This window comes from Manis pentadactyla, chromosome 4, assembly GCF_030020395.1.
Source record: "Manis pentadactyla isolate mManPen7 chromosome 4, mManPen7.hap1, whole genome shotgun sequence".
In the NCBI taxonomy this organism is placed as follows: domain Eukaryota; kingdom Metazoa; phylum Chordata; class Mammalia; order Pholidota; family Manidae; genus Manis; species Manis pentadactyla.
In genome coordinates, this window is record NC_080022.1 from 171,687,969 (window position 1) to 171,710,680 (window position 22,712).

At 38.7% G+C, this 22,712-nt stretch overlaps 1 protein-coding gene across 1 annotated transcript in view; it reads left to right on the forward strand.

The window, feature by feature from the left end:
- Window positions 1–960: 960 nt before the first annotated feature.
- The window catches only part of LOC130683585 (serine/threonine-protein kinase TAO1-like), a 112,189-nt gene continuing 90,437 nt past the window's right edge, over window positions 961–22,712 (forward strand). Inside the window, exons 1-2 of the mRNA XM_057501529.1 lie at window positions 961–1,130; window positions 1,631–2,429. The gene's annotated coding sequence lies outside the window, so the exon portion shown is untranslated. The remainder of the gene's footprint in view (window positions 1,131–1,630; window positions 2,430–22,712) is intronic.

Genomic DNA, 22,712 nt, shown 5'->3' on the forward strand with positions numbered 1-22,712 from the left:
TCCATTAACAATAACTGCTCTCCTACCCCTTGACTCTGGAAACCACTGTTCTACTTTCAGTCTCTATGTAGCTGACTGAGGTACCTCATAAATGTGGAATTATTCAAAATCATCCTTTTTTTTTTTTTCGTTTTCCTTCTTTAAATTTATGTCTAAGAACTTCATTCTTTTGGATACATTTGTAAATGGAATTGGTTTGTTAATTTCTGGTTTGGGTAGTTAATTTTTTTGTACATAGAAATGCAACGTTTTTCTGTATAATGACTTTACATCTTGCAATGTTAATGAGCTCATTTATTAATTCTGTTAATTTTTTTGGAGTTTTACAGTTTTTTTAAAATAAGAATATCATGTCATCTGCAAAGGCTGACAATTTTACTTCTTAACAATCTGGATGCCTTTTATTTCTTTTTCTTGTCATTTTCTGTGGCTAGGACTTTCCAGTACTATGGTGAATAAAAGTGGTGATACTGGACATCCTTGAATTGTTTCTGATTTGAGACAAAAAGCTGTCAGCTTTTCACCATGGACTATGATATTAGCTGTGGGTAAGTCATATAAGGCCTTTTTTATGTTGATATAGGTTCCTTCTATACCAACTTTGGTGAAATGTTTTATCATGAGTGGATACGAATTTTGTCAGATCCTCTTTCAGTATGTATTGAGATGTTTGTATAGTTTTGATCCTTCCTTTGGTTAACACGGTGTTTGCATGTATTAATTTGCTGGTAGTGAGCCATCTGTGCATCCCTAGAATAAATCCCATTTGGTTTGGTGAATGATCCTTTAATGTATTTTTGAATGCATTTTGCTTATATTTTGTTGAGGATTTTTACAACTATGCTTTACAGGAATATTGGTGGGTAGTTGTCTTTTTTTTTTGGTAGTGTCCTAATCTTGTTTTGGTAACAGTGTGATTTTGGCCTCATAGAAATGAATTTGTAAGTGTTTTTACCTCTTCGATTTTTGGGAATAGTTTGAGAAGGATAGGTATTAACTCTTATTTCAATGTTTGGGTGGAATTCTCCTATGAAAACATCTTGGACTTTTGATTGTGTGGAGTTTTTGATTACTGATTCAATTGATTACTAGTTGTTAGTCTGTTCAGATTTCTATTTCCTCCAGAACAGGTTTTTTTTTTTTTTTTTTGTAGATAATTATTTTTTATTGAAGGATAGTTGAAACACAGTATTACATTACATTAGTTTCAGGTGTACAACATAGTGATTCAACATTTATATACATGACAATTCTAGGTACCAGCTATCACCATACCAAGCTGTTACAATATCTTGACTATATTCCTTATGCTATACATTATATCCCGTTTATTTATTTATTTTACCATTGGAAGTGTGTACTTTTTTTTTTTTTTGTGAGGGCATCTCTCATATTTATTGATCAAATGGTTGTTAACAACAATAAAATTCTGTATAGGGGAGTCAATGCTCAATGCACAATCATTAATCCACCCCAAGCCTAATTTTCGTCAGTCTCCAATCTTCTGAGGCATAACAAACAAGTTCTTACATGGAGAACAAATTCTTACATAGTGAATAAGTTACATAGTGAACAGTACAAGGGCAGTCATCACAGAAACTTTCGGTTTTGTTCATGCATTACAGAACAGGTTTTTAACATGGTATGATTCTAGGAACTTATCCATTTCTTCTAGGGTGTCAAATTTATTGCCATATAATTTTTCATACTTATCTCTTCAATCCTTTGTATTTCAGTGGTGTCACTTCACTTCTCTTTAAATTCTATTTCTGATTTTGAGTCCTGTCCTTTTTATTTAGTGTTTATTTCATTTACTTGCACTGTGATTTCATTTTTTTCCTTCTATTTTCTATCTTCTAACTTTTGCCATCGGTCGGGGGCGGGCCTGCGCCGTGGCGCCTCGCGCTCATTGGCAGTGAGGGCCGTCTGTCGGGGACGCGCAGCCGTTGGTCGCAGATTGCGTAACCCTGGGGCGGTGTAGTAGCTGCAGGCGCCGCCGCCGCCGCCGTTATTCAACGGTCGGTAGCATCATGAGCGCCGCAGCGCCTTCCGTGCTTCGGCCCGCCGTAATGTCTGCATAGCGGGCCGACGGAGACCAGATGATGGGCCCGCTAAGGACTGGGCCCGCTAAGTTCTGGGCCCGCGAAGAACTGTGCTGTGCTGCGCCTTCCTCCCGACCTCGCCCCCCAGCCTTGGATCGCCGCCTCGCACCCGCTGGGCTCCCGGCACCGCACTCGCCCTTTCTCGGCTCTCCCGCGGCAGTCGGACGGCGGCGGTCGGCCCGGACTTGGAGCCGCTGGCCCGGCCGGCCGGACTTCAGAGACCTCGGCTGAGAAGCGCCTCCCGCTTCCGCGGATCTGCGGTGGAGGTTCCAGAACGGGCCCCACTTCAGGGGTGAAGACTACAGCGACGGCTCTGCGGGCTGGAAGGTACGTGGCCGCGGGGCGCGGCGGGCCCCCTGCCTCCGCCTGAGGGCACGGGGAAACCGGACAGGGGGGCGGCAGTGCGAGTTGCTCGGCGGTCAGTGTGGCCCGTGGGGCCGGGAAGCGGCCCACGCGGGTGGTGGGCTCGCGGGGCCCGGCCGGGGGCCTGGAGTAGGCGCGCTCCGCCGGAGGGGCCGCCCGGGAAGGGAGGGAGCCGAACAGGTCCAAAATCATCCTTTTGTGTCTGGCTTATGTCACTCGGCGTAATGTCTTCAAAGTTCATTTGTGTTATAGCACATATCAGAATTTCATTCCTTTTTAAAGACTGAATGATATTCCACTGTGTGTGTGTGTGTGTGTGTGTGTGTGTGTGTGTGTGTGTGCGCGTGTGTGCGCGCGCGCGCCCGCATACCACATTTTGTTTATCGATTTATCTGTCAATAGACACTTGGGTTGTTTTCATCTCATGGCGGTAGTGATGCTAATGAAACTGGTATACAAATATCCGTTTGAGTCCCTAGTTTTAATTTTTATACCCAGAAGTGGAATTACTAGATCAAGCGGCGTATGGGTTTTTGACAAATGTGTAATGTTGTGTATTCACCATAATAATATATAGAATAGTTTTACTACCCTAAAATCTCATGCTTCAACTATTCATCCCTCCCTGTCTTTGCCTCTGTGGAGATTTAACTACTGTTTATAATCCTATAATGTTGAACTTTCAGGTAAAGAATAGGTTGTCTGAACTGTAAGTAGAGTTAGTGAAGTCAGTGATCGAAGGAGTCAGAAAGCAAAACATTCTGATGAAGTGTGTATATAGTCCCTTAGGCTTTCAGAGTCTGAAAATTACCAGTGCAGTAAACATACACATAACAAACACAGAGCTTTAGAATGTGTGGGCTTCAAATAAGGTGTTTTATGAGTAAAGAGTTTTGTATTCTATCCGTTTATTCCTCAGAGATTTTTTTAAGCACCTGCTCTAGGCCAAGCCCTGTGTTAGATGCTTCCTATAGGACTGAAAGATTCCATGCAAGCAAGTCAGAGACTATTTTAGGAGTCTCCATCTTTTGCGCCACCAGGGAACCCCTTTCACAGTTGTTCTCCAAGAGCCATGTGTTTTTAAAGATGTCTGTTATCTAACGACACTTGTGTGAGGCTTTTCCAGTTCATTGAAAAGAGCCTTTAAACCATTATTTTAATGTTCACGGAGTCCTAGAGGTGGAGGTGTCTTGTTAAGAGAACAGGTCAGTGTTTTTGTTCAGAGCTGGGCTCTTGGATGAGGCTGGTCTGTGTGACTTTGTGTTCCCAGTCGTATCATTACAGCTGCACTGAGCTGCAGTGAGCTCCTTCGTGTGGCTGTTTTCCAGACCTGCCTCACTGAGATTACCATTTCTCTGTCTTCTCCAGTTGCTTGCTGACCTAGACTTTTCCACTATACTTCCTTTGTGCCAGTGACCATTTAAATGTAAAAAACATTGTACTAGGATAGAACACAAAGAGAAGAAAAGGCTCTTAAACTCCAAGAGACTTTATTTGGTACAACAGTGGTCTCCACACATTTTAGACTGTTCTGCCCCCTGAGAAAGAGCATAGGCCTCTGATATTTGCTGTATTCATATTTATGCATGTCCTGCTTAATGGCAGTATATATTATTAGTGAAATCGAATTATTTTTCATTTTTAGATCAAAGCTAATTTTGAATAGCAATTTTGAGAGTTTGTATCCTAAGGGGCATACATCCTACTTTAAAACCCAGAGCTGAGATAGCTAGCTTTAAGATTTTTTCCTGAACAAAATGCCAAACCCCCTTATTTGACTGTAGTGTAGGTTCTATATAGTTAGTGCTGAGATTCTAGCAGCTTTATTGTAAACAGGCAGGTGGATTCATTAGGAAAGAATCCTAGCATCTGTTTCTCATTCACTGTGCTATCCAAGTCTAAGAGCTCCATGTGCATTGGAATAGAAATAGCATATTTTGAAAGAAATTGAGATATTTTTGGATCAGATGCTAGCCGTTCATCTCTCCCAACCAGTATTTTTTGAACACTTTCTGAGTGTTCACATTACCACATTAGCATACTCTGGCCATTCACTATGCATGATACTGTATAATGAATTCATTTGGTATCTGCAGTCCACATTTTCTACTGTTCTTGCTAGATACTTTTTAAGCATTTCAGCCCTGTAGCTGCACAGAGAAATATAAGTGGTTGTGACCCTTAACATAGGGCCGAATAAAATCTGCAAACAGCAATCTGCCAAAGGCACTTTAATGGTACAAACTTCGAAACTAATAGTGTACTCTATGTATTTGCCTTTTGAGGTCTGGAGGGGTGGGTAGACGAAAGGAGATAGAAGAATAGCCTGGGTTGCATTTAGCTTTCCCAGTGTCTGAAAGCCTGGATATAAATGAAAGATGAGCATTTCTACTTAATTTATCTGGCTGGATTTCTGTGCCTAATGGCTGCATATATACCATAAACACTGTGAAGAAGAAACCATGGAAGCACTTGTTTTCTTGTTGGGCTAAATTTACTCTGGGTTGAATATTAACACAGTGCCTGGCAGTAGTTTAAAAACAAAAATAGCTTAAGCGTGACTCACTCTGAGTCAGTCATTTACTGCTAGTGTGGCTATACTGCCTAGAGCTTGACACTGAACAAGTTGGCAGCCTGTATTGCTACATTTTTTCTAGGAACTTTGAACACATTTCATTCTTGTGAGTTTGCTTGTGCAAGGATATTAAATAGAATAATATGTTTATTTTGTTTCAAACTCAAATGAACTTGAGAATGGTGGAACTCAAGTATTTTTCTTAAGCTTTCTGGAAAAGCTGGATTCTCAGAATTCTCCTGTGGTTGCAAGACTTTATTTTATAAAGAATTAATAAAGTGTCATGGAGGTTTTAGATGCTTGGGCTTTTGTGATCGAAACATCATACTTCCTGAAAATCATTCTAAAAATGAGCCTGGTAGTACTTCCAAGTAGGACTCATTAATTTTCTGACATTACCTGGCAAAATGGATTGTGCCATTCAGAAAGCTTCTCTTTTTTTAAAAAAAAAATACGGTGAGATGTGCAACATAGCCTGCCTTGTAGTTAAGTTGGGTGTATGTCTTGTAAACTTCTCTCTTGTTATTAAAGGTTATTTAATGAGAAGTTCATTGGTTTTGAAAAGCAGACCAAACCCACCCACGGGATTTCTTTTGGCCCTTTAAATGTATTGGTTGCGTTTTCCTGAGTAACCGTGTGGCTGAGAAGGGCGTGAGTTTGTTGGCTGTTGGTAGGAAACCCTATGAAGGATAAGTTGATCTCATCTGGGCTGGGGTCAGGAATGGCTAAGCATCTAAAACTGTACATATGAGAATGGTTTTCCTTCTGTATTGCATTTTAACATGTTTTTATGTTTACTTTTTGGAGTTGCCTAACAGTATAATTTCAGTTGGGGCTGTTTCAGCTCTTTTATTATAAACTGTAGGGAACATGATTTTTTTCCTACTAAAAGCACTATCATTTTGCCTTAGGATTTCAATGATTTGTATAGAAAGAGTTTTCCTGTGGCAACCTAAAACCAAAATGAACCCAACCTGATGCTTGATATTGTTTTGAAATTGTTTTACCATAAAATTCTTACATGGAAATATGTAACTCTGGCAGAGAATTTCAACATAGTTGCATAAAGTGTGTTTCATATTACAACTTGTTCTCGACTTGACTTCATTGAAATTAATAAAAGGACTCTTTCAGAAGGATCTGGTGGGTTAGCATCATTACTAAAAAAAAAGTAAGGAACTTACTCATAATGTATCCTGTGTTGCTAAGTTTTCAAAGTTAGCTATCTCAACCACACCCAAAAGCCCTTTCAGAAGACTGAAATCCACTTACTTATTTTACACTGGCTTAACATTCTTCCCAAAAAAGTAAAAAGTTAAAGAGCTGAGATCAGTATGACTTTTTCCTGGGATATATGGTGATTTCATGAAAAAACTAACATTTGGAAATTGAGTTGCTGCCGAGTCTTGAATGTAATATGTAGTTCCTTATTCTGTGGTTAAAGAGATCCTTTAAAACAGGGCTTTTTTCTGACGTGGGCCCCGAGGGTGGTAGAACTATCCCCAAGGTGCTTTTTGTATCCCAGCTGGGTACCATCAGCCTGCCCTAGATCTAGAGGAGACAGTGTAGTCCTATAGCATCCCCCTATGTTGTGGTCCATGGACCCTCTGCTTCTACATTTTGGAAGCATGTAAATGAGTTATTTGTATAGCTTGAAAATTAACTCAGATTTAATTAACCAACCCTTTTCTGGTTGTAAACTGGTTATAGTCTGAGTCTCAGTCCAACTCAGTAGCCAGTCTCTTATTTTTGCAGTTGCACAGATGTATCTTGTCTGTAGAAATCTATTAAGATAACGTGAAGTCTTCATGTGGGGCCTAGCATAAAGTAGGCACTCAGTAAAAGCTCATTAAATCTGAATTTATTTATATGACAAATATTAGCAGTTGCTCACATTATTTGGTCTGCAAAGTTTTGTTCCTTTCCTTTCACTTCTGTACTGAAACACTTACTGAGCTCTTATGTGCCAGAAACTGAGACATTTGAGATGAAAAATGAATAAGCCTTCAAGAAATACATTCTTAACTTTGAGAGGCAGACATACAGATTATCAAACACATTAATCATATGCCTTATTTTTTCAGTCTAGGCACAAGGATGTCATGACTTTGCAGTAGTAACTTTTTTTCTTTTTATAACCATTAACAAATACTGACCTTCTCTGAGCACTTACTGTGTGCCAGCTCTATTCAGGGTGCTATGAGGTCAGTGATGGTACCATGCCCATTTTACAGAGGGGGATATTGAGGCTTATGCAGGTTGAACAAATTACCCAATTTCGTATTTATGGCTCAAAACCGAGAAAATGTGGCTGCAGAGTTCATGCTCTTAATGATTATGTAAACTGCCTCTTGTTGGTTGGCTTTATTGAGGAAAAAGAAAAAACTCTTAGGAGAAAATGGGAAGTCAGTGAAAATGTGATCTCCTTAGTGGGATTTTCTTTTTTTTTTTTCTAATAAGTGATTGTTTTGTAGTACTTTAGCTAAAATCTGTGTTGTTAAAACAAAGTGGGCTTCATAATGGGCTACTTCTGAGAATGATTTACCACATATCCAGGATATCTTTCTTAGGCCATATGTGCTAATCCCTACAGTGAGCCAAGCCTGAGAACGTAATGTCCTTCCACGTTACCTCAGAGACTAAAATCAGCTCTTACACCAGCGCCGGGTTCTGCCACGCGGGGAGGCCCCGTGGGGCAGTGCCTGGGGACAGCTCAGCAAAAAGTAAAGCTTCCCTCTGAGGAAGGCAGAGCTGTTTCTGTCTGTGGCTCTGAAGTTCTCTGACAGCCCTTCTGTCCTTTTCTTTCTGTCCTCTCAATCCCATTCACCTTAAACCCGGTGATTCTTTTTTAGAGTCGACACTACTAAAGGGTTATTCAGAGCCTGGCAGCTCTTGTTTCTTTCTTGGCTTTGTCCAAGTTCCTGAGAACTGCAAGCAAAGTGGAAGAAATGCAAAGCATCAGTCAACCTGTTCCCACGTCCTGTGGTTTGTCAGGACCCCCTCCCTGAGAAGCAGGGTGGGTCCAAAGGTGCAATGAGCAAATCAGCTTCTCCAGGGAGGTCCCCCACCACTTGTTTCATATTGTGTTTTGGGGTGCATTTGTTTTCATTTGGTAGGGTACTCCCTTTTTATTTCTTGGTGTATCTTACAAGAATATGTCTCTTAACATTGTACTTATTTACTGAACAAAGTCGTTTGCGAGAACATTGCAGCTTTCACTTCAGGCAGCCCAGCATTTGGTAATTGTAGACATTAGCATCCCTTTGATGAGGTCGTGGATGACATGCTTTTACTAGAGAATGAATGCATTTCCAGAGACAATATTAGTGTTATCTTATTTTTCAAGTAGTGATTTCCGAAAGATGAACTTTTCATGGGTTGTTAACACTTTTATCAAATTGTATCACTGTGTCTTTGAAGTCACCCTCCCTTAGCACCCACATGGGTAACACTTAACTGTCATTTATACTCTTGATTCAGTATAACCTTTATTTATTTATTTATTTTAAAGTATACAGTTTTCTTGAAGAAAACCAGAATGAAACATTTTACTTGAGCATTTTCTTGGCACGTTAAACTGGCAGACTGGGAAACAAACTGGTGCACTATGGAAATAAATGCATTCCCACCCTGAGGGCACCGTGGCTTTTGACCACATATTCTCATGGCCTCGTTTTTGTGTGAACTTTCTTTTAAACATGTCCAATACTGACGTTTTAAAATAACATTTTATAAATTTGCCAGAAAGGGAAGGTGACCATCCAATTATCAGGTGGTAAATTCTAATCATGGGACATTTGCGTGGGTCGCCTGTAATTGAAGACAAGTGCATCCTTTGTAATTGAAGAGAGTGCAAATGAGGACATCAGTGGCCAGGAAGAGAAAGGGGAGAGGTGAGCAGCTGCTCCCTCTGCACTGGACCCCTCCTGTCTGGAACCAGGATCAGTTCTAGATCTCATCCTTGATGCTGGAGGGCCTTGGGGGTTGGGGAAGCCACTCTGGGTTGGTGTTTCCCTGGGTTTTCACTTCCTGACTCCTGGTGGGAGGAATACCACTTGTTGGAGAGCGCGTGGGAGTGACTCTTGCGAATAAAAACGTAGTTTTAGAAATGAAGTGGTGGGAATTAAAAAGAGGGAGACATAAGGGAATAAGTACAAGAGGGGGAGAAATTTCGAGAGGAAGTCACAGGCAAGGAAGAGCCGCTTTGCCTCTCCCCTTACTCCTCCCTGTTTGACAGTCTGGTTATTTCTGCTCTCTCCCTTGCCTTCATTTCTTCTCTGCCCTGTTGCTGGCACTACCCTTTGAAACTTGTTCTCTCCTCCCTCTCTCCCATCAGTTTTGTTCTTCCCAACTTCTCACCCCCCATCAGCTTTCTTTAATGGCCCATCATCCCACTCTGCAGAGGGGTCTACCACCATGTGCCACATTCACGGCCGTGGCAGGTGCAGTCTGCGATACATGTGGTGACTCGGAGTCGGTTTTACAATCAGCCTTTACTACCCAACAAGCTTAGGCAGACCTCCTGTGTTCCCTTTTAGGCAGAATGAACCCCTGCACTCATCCTTGTCTGTCTTCCAACTGAGGGGACAGCCTCCAGGTCCATGAGACCCGAGACCCAGGTCCTGCCACGTCCTAGACGTTGTGGTCGAGATTCCGTAAGCCATGTCTGCATCAGTTCTGCAAGTAACGAGAGAAAATGAGGATTTTCCTGGTCTGTGGATAGGGTAGCTGTGGCTCAGAGAGAGCAAGTCACACAGCCAAGCAGCAGCCGAGCTGGATACTAGCTGAGTCTTTCCCCCTCCAGAGCTAGGACTTCTCTGCCTACCAAATAACTAGTCGAATGGGTACTTACTCTGCTTTCTGTTTAAATTAAGGGCAACTTTTATCAATACTTGCTAAACTACAGCATTAACTCTTGGTTTTTAATGATGCCTGCATGAATATGTTGCAACTAATTTTAAAAATCAGAGTCTTTTACTGGGCTAATAAAACTTAATTTTACTTATTTGCAAATCTGACTAAAGTGTAATTAGAATTTCTTTATATTTAATCTTTCAGAAATTACTTTGCTAACTATATAATTGTGTATGTAGCACATTCAGATAATACAAGGGACAAAAAATAAAAATCACCTATAATCTCCCCACTCCAAAATAACCACATTTTAACATCTTCTATATTTCCTTAGTCTTTTTTTCTCTAAGTTATATACTTGCAAAATTGGAATCAGCTTTATGTCCTGATTATTTCACTCATATTGTGTGAGCTGATGAAGTATTTGAAAACATGATTTTAAAATAATGCCTAATATTCATTTTATGTGTGTACCATGATTATTCCTCTTTGAATCATCACCCCACTATTAGTATTCACTCACTGGTAGCCCATCAGTGGATAACAATTGATACCAATTCTTAAAGTCAGTTTGGTAGTTTGAAAGTAATACCTTGCTATATACACTGAGTGTGAAGTTTCAAAACATGTGCCATTTTAGGTCATGTCTTCATTATTTTTAATAAATGTATTATAAAGATTAAAAAATGGTGTGTTTTTCAGGGAGAAGTTTTCTGAAAACTACTTCGAAAGTTAGAACAAGTGCTTGGTATTTTGTTCTGATAAAAGTTAACTCCTTTTGAATATGTTTTTCATACATATATCTATTCAATCAGCCAACATTTTAAAAATCCCTTCCAGTAAAAGGTGTTAATTGCTGAGAATAAAAAGAAGAAAAGTATGATTTCTGCCTTTGAGAAGCTTGTAATTGATACAGGCAACATGTGTATAAATGTAACTTTATATTTAATTTAAATAATAATTTTGTGGCACAAAGAAATAAACACTAAAGTAAAGCTGCAAGCAGTGTAAAGGGAGAACACAAAGGAAAAGTGGTTAATTCTGATCCATGGAATAAAGGGAAGACTTCCTGGGAGTTGTTGACATTTGAGCCAGGCTTTGATGCATGGGTAGAATTTCACTCGGAGAAGGCAATAAAGGGCATATGAGGCAGACAGTATAATATTATCAGAACCACAGGGGCCTGAGAGTGCATGTCATATTGAGGAAAGCAAATGTCCCAGAGAGGGGTGTGTAATGTGCCAGGATTATGGGAGCGGGAGTAGTGGAAGCGAGGCAGAAGGCAGTAGTAGTGGATGAACCTAGAGCGAGAAAGGGTCAATTGATGATCAGTTAGTGTGTGCCTGGCTTTGTGCTAAGTTCCTTCTCATGTATAATCTCATTTAATTTACATGACAGCTTTGTGAGCTGTTGATACCACCCCTCGAAGATGGAAATAAAAGCTGAGAAAGTCTAAGTGATTTCCCCCAAAGTCACAAAGCTTGTAAGGGTCAGAAGCAAAAATCGATCGAAGGCCTGAAGTTTATGCTTTTTCCTGACTACTTCCTAGGTTGGAATAAGAGTATAGAAAGCCCTGAAAACTGTGTTAAGATGCTAGTAGGTATTGCTGTATTTCTATGAGTGATATGACTGGCTAGTGAAGGTATTTCTAGTGGCGGAGCAAAGGATGAGTTGGGAAAAGATACTGCAAGTAATGAGACAAGACAGATAACTACCACAGAAATCCAGGCGAGACTTGGAGCGTCTTGGGCCACTGCAGTGGCGGGGGAAATGGAAATGAAAACCGAAGTGGAAGAGACTTGGAGAGAGAATCTAAGCACTTAGATTCTAAGTGGTCTAAAGAGGAGACTAGATTAGTAACTCAACTTTTTAAAAAAGTCACAGACTCTTAACAGTTAAACAGCTTCAAAGTTAAATATTTTTGAGCATGTATCCAGTATAAAGTTTTAATATTTTAACCCCCCCTTCCAGTGGGTTTTCTTGTGCATAGCCATTTTAGAGATCACTGGAATTAATTAAGAAGAATGGGTGTTTGGGAGGTTGGCAGGAGGAAAGGGCAGAAGCAAATGAGAGTCTTGGTTTTGGACTTACTGTGTTCAAGATGCCTAAAATAGTACAGTCTTTTGACAGTGCTTCATACAAAGTTGGAAGTAAGTATTAAAGATTTTAGGAATTAAAATGGTGTCAAGCGTATGTTCTAGGTGAAATTCAGCTTTATCCTAAAAGGGAGTTCACTATATATATTTTTTCCTAGTCCTTCTTTCTGTATAAGAATAATGATGGATTAAAAAGTAGAGTCAAAGACATGTGCACCCCTATGTTTATCGCAGCACTATTTACAATAACCAAGATATGAAAGCAACCTAAGTGTCCATCAGTAGATGAATGGACAAATAAGAAGTGGTACATGTACACAATGGAATACTATTCAGCTATAAGAAGAAAACAAATCCTACCATTTGCAACAACGTGGATGGAGCTAGAGGGTATTATGCCCAGTGAAATAAGTCAGGCGGAGAAAGACAAATACCAGATGATTTCCCCTCATTTGTGGTGTATAGCAATGAAGCAAAACTGAAGGAACAAAATAGCAGCAGACTCACAGACTCCAAGAAGGAACTAGTGGTTACCAAAGGGAAGGGGTGAGGAAGGGCAAGTGGGGAGGGAGGGAGAAGGGGATTGTGGGGTGTCATGATTGGGAAGACAGTGTAGCTCAGAGAAGACAAGTAGGAACTCTGGCATCTTACTACACTGATGGACAGTGACTGCAATGGGGTGTGGGAGGGGGACTCAATAATAAGGGTGAATGTAATAACCACATTGTTTTTCTTGTGAAACCTTCATAAGAGTGTATATCAATGATACCTTAACAAAAAAAAAAGTTGAGTCTTATTATTTTTAGTTACATATTTCACTTGGTTGTTTTAGCATTTTATCATTTGGTTCTCAACTAAATATTTACAGATTTTTGAGAATGTTATCATTGTGATCTGAATTAAAAAGTGATTTCTTTTAAGCTTCTGTGATGACTGCCCTTGCACTGTTCACCATGTAACTTATTCACTATGTAAGAATTTGTACTCCATGTAAGAACTTGTTCGTTATGCATCAGAAGATTGGAGACTGACGAAAATTAGGCTTGGGGTGGATTAATGATTGTGCATTGAGTATTGACCCACCTATACAGAATTTTATTGTTGTTAACAACTATTTGATCAATAAATATGAGAGATGCCCTCACAAAATATATATATATATATATATATATATATATAAGCACACTTCCAATTGTAAAATAAATAAGTAACCGGGATGTAATGTATAGCATAAGGAATATAGTCAAAATATTGTAACAACTTGGTATGGTGATAGCTGGTACCTAGAATTATCATGTATATAAATGTTGAATCACTGTGTTGTACACCTGAAACTAATGTAATGTAATACTGTGTGTCAACTACCCTTCAATAAAAAAAAAATAAAAAAAAAAGTGACTTCTTTTAAAATAGATCTATGTAGTCTAAAACAAGATCTTTTTAAAGACCTTGTAGATTGTTCATTGGTTGTTTTAGCATTTTATCGTTTGATTCTCAACTAAATATTTACAGATTTTTGAAAATGTTATCATTGTGGTCTGAATTAAAAAGTGACTTCTTTTAAAATAGATCTTCTATATAATCTAACACATGAAAATCTTTTTGAAGACCTTGTAGATTGTAGTTCAGAGACTTCTTTAGAATATTCAAAGGTATCAAGCCTAAACATGTCTCCCAAACAAAGGAATTCATGTAAAGATCAGAATGCCCTTATACATATGTATACATATGCCCACATACATAGAAAAATATCCAGAAGAGCATTCACCAAATTACTGAGGGCAACCTTGAGAGGTAGAAACAGGGGTGGAAAGTAAGTAACAAGGAAGGAACTTATCGTTTGTATGTTGTACCACTGTCATTAAATGATTTAATAATCATCATTATTATTCAGTTTCATTTTTAAATCAGACTTTAAAAAAAATACGGCCTCTGTCTCTGCCCAAAGATATAAAAGCACTCCCCCTGTTATGCTTTATACCACTTGGCATAGTACCTTTTTTTAAAAAACATATCTTATTCCTTTGCCAGGCTGTGAGCTCTCAGCAGCAACATGGAAATGTCATGTTTTTCTTTGTATTTCTTGGATCTAATAAATCCTGGTTGTTAGTAGAGGGTCTGTACATATAGCAAAATATGAATGAATGAATGTACCTTATGAAGAGCAAAGGGCAGTAGGCATCCGCTAAATATAACATTTTCTTAGAGGCTCTTACTATACTTCGCATATTAGTTTGTACCTGGTAAAGCAGTCGGCATAAAGTTGGCACAGTGACTACAAGTTGATTTGAATTTAACTGACACTTTGTGGAACCTGTAGGCAAATGTGGGGTCCACCATGTGGCGCCCCTATTGATCCAGAAAGCAGGACAATGGAAATATTCTCTGAAAATTAAACTAAGAAATGAACACCTAATAGATTGAAGATAATATGATCTTAAGAATCATAAAGACTTCTTGGGCAGTAAAAATCTGACTGTAACCTTATTGAGGGTATCAACATCTTAATAACACACAAACATATAAAATCTTCATCAGAAGACCATTTTCTCTGTCTCCACTATGGGGGAGATGAAAAGCTGTCAATGTAATTGTTATGATACCTGACACAACACTGTCTGACCAATAGCACCTGCCAGGTTGAGGCAAGCATCCAGCCTCCCTGGAAGGTCAATCATTGTGTTATAAGGAGCTGCAGAGCTTCATGCCCTTTTGCAGTAGAATCCTGCATAATTAATTCCACTTACTCACCACGCTTCCCTCTGGTAACTTGCCTTCCCAAAGAGATCATTCACTATCAGGCTGACACAGACCTTAAGTATGTCTGATTCTTCTGTTGTTTACTGTAAATAATAAAGTCACCTTCTTTTTTTATACATTAGTGTCTTGTGAGTTTTGCTAGCATGAGTCTACATTTCTGTGTCCAGTCAGTGCAATCAGGTAACAGTCTGTAAGGCTCATAAAGGTAAATACCACCTTGAGGTCATCTGTTGGAGTGGACTGCTGGATTTCCAGGTGATGCCCATCTGTGTTGTCATGTTCCATGTTTGCTTTCCATTCCACACTTCACCAAAATAATTGTTCCCAGAAAGACTATAGTAAGGGCATCTTAACAATGTGCACATTTCAGCTAGAGAGTGCCAAATAATATTACCTCGGTGACAGCAGGCCCTTTTTTTCTGGATGTGTATTTGTTTGTATTTGCACACTTCATACCGGTATGGATGAATGGAATATATATTGTAGATGCCACATGATATGATCTCCAACAGCTCATTTCTAGTTCTGGCTTCACAGCCTCTTTTGGCTTCACTTCTGGCTCTCATCTCATTGTCATTGTCAACACTGATCCTGGCATCATACTTCCTAACCTGGATCTCTTGCAGCAGTGAAACTTAAAGAAGATGGAGGACACAATGAGTTCACCAAGATTAAAGATAAGGATGCAAGTAGAGCAGGCAATGAACGAGGTTGTAGAATATTTTTCTTCCATTCTCATCTTCCTCTCTTTCCTCAAAAGGATCCCAGTAACATTTGAAGGGGTTTCAGATCCCACACCCTGCTGTGGAAAAAAGTGAAGCCCACGTTCTCAGTGACCTGTTCAGCTTATCTGTGAATAGAATGGAACTTAAACCAGATTTCAATAAATCTTGAACAGCAATTTCTTGCCAAAAGGGTATCAGACTAAATAAACTGGGCAAAAACCATTAAAACTCTTAAGTGAATCCTGGAATTTGTTTTAAGTGGATATTGCCCCAAATATTACACTATTAGGTGGGACTTGCTGAGTAGTAGTTTTTCCCCTTTCTCTCCTATTCCTCCTCTTGCACCCTAACTTCCAGCCAGAATAACTGGTCACTAAATTTCACCATAAATTTATCAGGCATTTACCCAGAGGAATCTTCAGTTGTCAGTATGATTTAAAATACCATATCTATTATTAGTAGATTAGGACTTCACAAAAATTTCAGATAGTATAGGTAAATATATAATCTTGAAAAGACTTTTTTGAAAAAAAATATTGTTTTAACAATCACAGTTTTGTCCCTTTACACAATTAGAGTTTTGCAGCAAAAGTAGACACTGGTTGGATTATTAGTATGTCTGATAAATTCATGAGGCTCCTATCCCTGTACATCACAGCAGAGCTGTTCTTCTGTGTTGATGTTAAATGATGTGAAGCTGAATTGCTAAACAGGTAGCTATGGACTATTCCTGAGGATTTAGATGCAGATTAACCAGTCAGTTAATTGTCCAGGCCTTTTGACCAAATGAAAACTATCCTCAGGCTTTTATTTTCTTTGGATGCAAGATGATGCTAATGACAAAAACGTCCAGTTTTCATTCCCACATAAGTAACGTTTGTTTCACAGCCAGAGACGTCTTAGATGTAAGATCAGTAGCTATCCTTGGACTGTGCAATAATGGAAGTTAGGCTGGGTGGCTTTAAAACAAAAATCATCCAGCCTATCACCATTTCTGAAGTACTTTTCCTACCTTAGTAGATTAGTAACAACATCTTATGACATAAAAGTTAGCATTTGCTAAAGCAAACCAGGCAGTATAATATATTATGTGCTGATATGAGAAGTTACCCCCCAAAAAGATCATATTCCCTTCCTTTATTAAGTGTTTAATTGATGGAGAGAGGATGAACTAGCCAACATTTATTAAAAACACATAGAACTCTGAAAACTACGTGTATTTTTCAGAACTTACAAAGATGTTCTTGTTTACTGAAGTGCATCCTATATTGTCAACGATTTTTGCACACAGGCACATACATAAACTGTTCAATGAATAAAGACAAAGGAGGAGAGTGAGCTAGAGAAAGATGGTCACCTGAGAAGTAGGGAGTGTTTGACCTCCTTTCCTTTTCCTCTTCTCATGGGCCCAGGCCACTGCCTTCTGTTTTCTTTCTCTCTTTCCTTCTGTTGAAGATCAGAGTCTAGAAAGAGATTCACTGCACAGAATTGAAAAGACAGCTGGACTGGTGGACCAGACTGTCCTGAAGTTGGGCAGCATGTGGCAAGCTGAAGTTTGCATTTTTCAGAATTACACAGGTATCTTCAGACACTGACGCCCTCCGTACTGCAGCCAGCCTTTCGCACAGCGGCTGCCTAAGGGCCTTACATAAAACAGCAGAGTGGACAGAAGTTCCTTTTCTCTCTCTGTTCTGCCTTTCTCAGTTCTTTTTCTGGCATCCTCTGTTTTTCTTCATTCTTCCTGCAGCCCTCTAGCTCTTCTGATTCTTGTCCCTTTTCAACAAAACGTTTACCATAGGCTTGATGTCATTAAGTCAGTCCATGTTTGTATCTGTGTGTATGTGTCTATGTGCTGTGTGTATGTATCTACAATTTGTTTTTGTTAGTTTGCAATACGCTTCAAAATACTCCTTTCTAACCAAATAAGCCCCTACAGTAATATTTCTTGAACTGTTAGGATTATTGACTCCTTAGGAAATCTGCAAATTACCCTCAAAAATTCTATATACACATAAAATGTTGGGTACAATTTCATGGTGTTCATGCACTCTTAGTAACTATTCATGGATCCCAGCTGGGTCCAAAATCTCTGTCCCATAATGGAATTCTAAAGTTACCTTCTTTCATGGTCACTGGTGATATTTGAAAATGTATTCACTCATCAGATACTCATCAGATGCCTGCTCTGTGCCAAGACCTGTGCAAGGCACTGAGATACAAGGCAAAGGACAATGACCACCCAGCAAAATTTACACCATGGGTGAGAGACAAACAGGCAATTACAATACAGAATAGATGCAATAAGGGGAAGTACAGAATACTTTGGGAAGCATGTAAGATGAGGGTTTAACTCAACTTTGGGGCATCACAATATTCTTCTTCCATTGGCACCTGAGTTCTCCCAAGTAGAAGGGATGTTGTGTACAAAGTCAAGAGAGTTAGAGACTTGTTTGTCACGTTGAGAAATTGGGATTTGATTTTAAAGGGCCTTAGATTGAGGGAGGTAAGAACTGGTCTGTGACTGAAAAAAGATAACGCTAACTGTAACATGGAGAACGGGTTGGCAGAGGCAGGACTGGAGGCTTGGAGACTTTGGTAGTAAGCCAGGTGCACAGTAATAGTGATTTTAACTGAAGTACTGATAGTGTGGATGAAAAGAAGAGGATGAGTTGGAAGGATGTGAACTAGAAACCACAGAATTTAGTGGTTGAATTCATCCCTATGACAAGTATTTGTTGGGCTGCTATATGTTAGACTCTCTGTTAGATATGGTGGTGAAATGGAGAGATACCATCCTCGGGTCTAACGGTGATGACTCCCAGGCTTCTGGAGTAGACAGCTCATTGGATGATGGGACAGGTGCGTGTTCCTGGACAGAAGTGCTTCTTCAAGCTATAAATGCGCCTCCTGAGATTTCAGGATATCCCTGTAATTGAGAATCACTGTGTCTAATGAGAGATGTTAGTAATGGGAGAATATTTATGTATAAGCAATATTTGGGGAGGGGCTTGAGACCCTCTCATATAGATGACATTTGGAGCCAGGAAGTGGATGAAATCTTACCAGGAAGAGTATAGAGAATGAGAGGAGAGGAAGGCTGGGGCTTGGTCCTGGTAAAACCATGGAGAAAGTCGAGAAACCTGGTAAGAAAGCGAGTAGAGTATAAAGAAAGGTAAAGTATGTTCCAGGATGCAGCCAGTAGAACAGCAGGGAGGAGGAGCAATAGGGCAACAACAAGCAGATTCGGGATACATTGGATAGGTTTCAGGTTCAAGATGATAACCTGAGCTTACATATTAAACATCGCATGTTCACTACCACCTTAGCTAAAGGGAGTCATGAATCATCACATCAAAGGGCTTGGGTGCCAGCAAAAAAATAATGAAGAAATTTTATGTTGTGTGAATTATATCTCAATAAAGCTTTTATTAAATAAAAATAATGAGGATGAAAATTCACTGTTAAATGTATTCTAACAAAATTGTTATACTTAAAAATGAATCAACTATCAGCATCCAGATATGTGGAGGTAGTGCAGGAGTAAGAGAGCACATGTTATCCACAAAAGAAGGACAATACATTTGTATCCAGTTACCTAGTAACACTGTATAGGAAAAGCAAAGGAGCATCACCTTGGGAAGAGTGAAAGGTTGAAAGGATGAAAGCGTGAAAGCATCACCTTCAAAAGGATTGTCACTCAAATTGCACAGCCAGCTGAGGCATCTTTTCTTGAAAGGAGAACAAAAAGATCATCTTTGTTACTGAAAACCTGCAGAATATCCCATTCATGTACTTGCTCTGAAAAAAATTATGCAAAGACATAGTAGAGACAAACAAATAATTAGAATAAAGAACTCAATAGGGGGAAGAAATTAGAGTATTTTCAAGTGGTATGGAATTAATTGTGAATGACAGTATAGGAGTAAACCATAATACTATTGATAATCATTCTTCATAAAAAGAATAATATAATGGACCAATAATAACAGGGATCTGGGATTCTAAAGTATTTCAGTAATTTGGCAGACGGAAGAGGGAAGGTTGCAAGGAGACTCAAAAAATGCTGCTTTATTATTGGCTTCAAGAAAGAAAGGCAGGGTAAGGGAAGGTTAAAAATAAGCAGAACTAGAATAGAAATAAAACGAGTAGCTTCCTAATAAATTGGCTAAAAGCTGGGGGGAGGGATCTTCTTAATCGGTATGGCTCAGGGAGAAGGGGAAAGGCGAAAACATTTTGGAAGCATAAAAACAAAAGAATGTAGTTTAACATTAAAACTGAACATATTCATTACCACAGTGACTCCCCTATTCTGTTAGAGACAAGGATTTAAGTTGATTTTTTAAATCCAATCATAACATGACCCAGAAGCAAATATTTTTTAAAAAAAGAAGAAACGTATGACCATAGATGCGCAGAGAACTTACGTTAAATTACAAAATTTTTAATACTTTTTTAAAAATAAAAAAGGAATTTTAACCCTATGACAGTAAATTCAATCTACAAAATGAATAAGCAAAAACAAATTATTTAAAATAACCAAAATTGACTCAATACAGCAAAAACTATGAATGAGATTGACAAAAGTCGGATTGAAAGAAAGATTCCTTCCTCCTCAGAAGTGCAAATTCTAGGTATATTTAACATATTCTGTCAAAGCCTAAAGGAACAGTGATTTTTTTTTTTTTTTGGTAGTCACAGTCATAACTTACTTAAGATTACCTAGTGTTTTAGAGGCTCCTCAGAAAGCCTTAGAAGAGATTAAATATTTTTAGGTCTGTCTAAGTGTGCACTTCTAAATTTATGTATAAAATTGCTTATACATAATTTATTTGAAAGCGTGGTAAAATATGGAAAATTTCTCAGGTTATTTTATGAACCTAGGATGGCTATGACCAAATTCTACTTTGTTTTGTTCATAAAAATTAAGAGCACCTTCACTTAATGCTACCTATACGAAATCTTAAGTCCAATATTAGCAAAGGAAATATAGCAGCATATTGAAAGAATCATAAATATGATCAGTCCAGATTTGTTTCAATAATGTAGCATCTGTTTATCTTTAGAAAATCAGTAATAACTGTAATCACATTCAGAGATTGGGAGAGGAAAGCCTTTTTCAGCCATTCATTCCTAAAAGCCCGGTAGTAGTAGTACTCTGTCTGGTGACCAGTGGTGAACCAAAGTAACTGAGTCTCTTTCTCTGTGAAACTTAAGTTCCAGTGGGAGAACAGTAATAAGTAAATAGGCAACTATTGTAATAAGCACATATAAGATTTTGGCATGTGATAGATTTTCAAATTAGTGTAGAAGTTGGCTCATTCAAGAACAATTTTTGGAACCATTGGCTAACATTTTAATAACACTATTTAAATCCAAAATTTATACTTCACATTAAAATACATTCCAAATGAATTGAAGAGTTTAATGTTAAAAATTGAAACCAAACTACAGGAAGAAATAAACAGTGACTATTTATATTATTTTATATTCTGTTGGACCTTTTCAATCATGTCAGAAGGAAAAGTGCTTGGAAAGATTTCCGAACTGAAGGATTATGTTGTATCGTTACTGAGACAATAAGGACAAAGGCAACTGCTTCAAACTTGCAAACATTCAGCAAAGCATAACATTTCTGAAAGATGCCCTTTTAAGGTTTATGTACAAAGAACTGAAATTTCAAGGGGTAAAATCAAACATCATTACTTGATAGACTATATTTTTGCAGCTAAAGTCCAGCTGTTGTACTAATGAGACTCACACTTTTAAAGAGCTTCCTGCATGTTAGATACTTTTCTGATGCTTTTTGTTATGTGTATTACCTCATGTAGTACTCAAAATCATCAGAAATAGGTACAGATAGTGTTTACATATTTTACACGTAAGGATACGGAGGTGCAGAGAGGTCTCAGGAGCTTGCTGTAGAGCACCCAGCTGATAATTGGCAGAGCCAGGATTCAGACCCAGTCTGCTGCCAGAGTCTGCTTTCCTAACCATTGTGCTGTACCAAACATGTCTTAAAATTTTCTGACTTACTAAAGTTCTCAAAAAGCAGGTTCCTGAAGGTGAATTCAGCAAGGGGAGAAATTTAACTCAATCTGTCTAAAGAATAAATTTGGACAGTAGCTTCCCAACTCAGGACTGAAAATCACTGGGAGCTTGTGAGGAATCCTTTTCTCACCTACATCCAGTCTTTGCCAGATTTTTGTGTGGAGTGTTTGGAACTCAAGTTTCACTTAGTTGCCAAAATAACTTCCAGAAAATCACTTTGAAGAAATTTTGAGTAAAATATTTCCCTGTTTACTCCAAAACAAGTGAGTGGACTTTGAATGTCACTCGTTTCATCAACATACATTTGCAAGGCTGGTTTTTGGCCCTTTGTGACTAAAAGCAAAGCACGGCCCACGCTGAGTTCCCTTTCCCATGCCAATTAGGTTAGAAGGCAAAAAATTCCAAAAGCACGAATACTCAGTGCCTAAGTTGATCAAAGTTTTTAAGCAAAATTTTTTTCTCCAAACCTGCCATTGTTTTAATAGTTTAACATAGAAGATGCAGTCTAACAGTCTTTTAAAACAAAAAAGATGCTGTCTTTGTGGATGGGTGTTTCAGGTGTCTCAGATAGGTTACATGAGGGGTTTTTGGGAATGGGTTTTTTTTTTTTTTTTTTTTTACTTTCCCTTTGTCACTGATAAGGTCCAGGGGACTTTGCAGCTTCTCAGATGTTCTACTGGGTAAAAAGTAGTACTTGCATAAACAGTGGGTAGGGAGTGCAGATAATGATATTAATATACCTCATAGTTTGTCTTGTAAAGCCAACATCCTATATAACTTATCTTTATTATGGAATTGCTAAATTAGAATTGTGTCCTTCTTAGAACCAGTTTGCTTGAAATGAAGTCATGTAAGCAGTCTAGTTTACAAGATAATTACATTCAGGAAATGCAATTTCCTGAATGTTCTGCCACACGGAAGAATTCTGAGAAAAAGGTTCGTTCCTTTGGGAAAAATGATTTTACTTTTTTGGTAAAATGCTACTGCTTGTTCAGTTAATTGGCAATTCCCAGTGATTTTTTTTTTTTTTTGGTAGTCACAGTCATAACTTACGTTGTTGGATTCTCTTAGAGGAGAGCGCCACCCCAAATCACTCACAGAAGGCGTCTCTTGATGCAACAAGCAAGAGGAATTTTATTCAGAGACCAGCTAGCTGGGGTCCAAGTGTCAGCCCGACGCAGCGGGTCTC